This window comes from Hipposideros armiger, unplaced genomic scaffold (genome assembly GCF_001890085.2).
Source record: "Hipposideros armiger isolate ML-2016 unplaced genomic scaffold, ASM189008v1 scaffold_146, whole genome shotgun sequence".
In the NCBI taxonomy this organism is placed as follows: domain Eukaryota; kingdom Metazoa; phylum Chordata; class Mammalia; order Chiroptera; family Hipposideridae; genus Hipposideros; species Hipposideros armiger.
The window spans coordinates 219,971-220,967 of record NW_017731496.1 but is presented as its reverse complement, the minus strand read 5'-3'; the positions used below and the strand labels follow the sequence as shown (position 1 = coordinate 220,967).

The window sequence follows — 997 nt, the reverse complement described above, 5'->3', positions numbered from 1 at the left end:
TGCCGCCATTATGGATACGAGCTGTGTGCAACCTATCAAACTAGCTAGGGTCACCAAGGTGCTGGGCAGGACCAGCTCCCAGGGACAGTGCACGCAGGTGCGCGTGGAATTCATGGACGATAGGAGCCACTCCATCATCCACAATGTAAAGGGCCCGTGCGGGAGGGCGATGTGCTCACCCTATTGGAATCAGAGTGAGAGGCTCGGAGGCCGGACTGAATTTAAGTCTGGGTCCTGGAGTTTGGGTCCACCACTTGGCCTACAGGGATGAGCTTCGACTATTAATAAAGTGTTTGTATTGTATGTAAAATAAAAAAAATAAATAAATAAATAAAGGAACTCCAGAGAGCTCTCTCACCTCTCCCTGCTGTGTGAGGATACAATGAGAAGGCAACAGCCTTCAACCCAAAAAAGGACTTGCACCAGAACTCTACCGTGCTGGCACCCTGACCTCAGGCTTCCAGCCTCCATAACAATGAGAAATAAATTTCTGTTGTTTATATGCTGCCAGTCTATGGTACTTTGTTATAGCAGCCTGAACTAAGACACAGCCTATCTATATTTTTAAAAATAGAAATAATAAAATAGTAATAAAATTAGAAATATGGTATAGAAGGGAACATGTCTACAGTTCAGAAGTTTAGTTCTCTCTTTAAAAATGAGCATGTCAGCCTCACATCAGGCCTCTCCTCCTCTGCTGCAGAGGTCTCTGAATGATGATCACAGCCCCTGCCAACTGCAGATAATTGAGAATATGCTTCAGTGTGGGCTGCTTTGTTTATAAAGCGTACTCATGTACTTTCCACAAATACATTATGAAGGTTAACATTTCCTATCTTTCTGTATATTTGATAATATATGAAGTAAAAAAAAAAAAGAAAAAGAAATTTAAAGTTTCTCTCCTCATCCTAATAAATCTAGCACACTGACTATTCATTATAGCCTTTCAATCAGATTCATTAAAAGTAATTATATTTTAAAACTTTTTATCGTGGAA

At 40.6% G+C, this 997-nt stretch overlaps 1 pseudogene; it reads left to right on the top strand.

Annotated features, from left to right (window-relative positions):
• The first annotated feature begins 6 nt into the window (after window positions 1-6).
• LOC109387044 (40S ribosomal protein S28 pseudogene) lies at window positions 7-219 on the top strand (annotated as a pseudogene).
• Window positions 220-997: the final 778 nt, after the last annotated feature.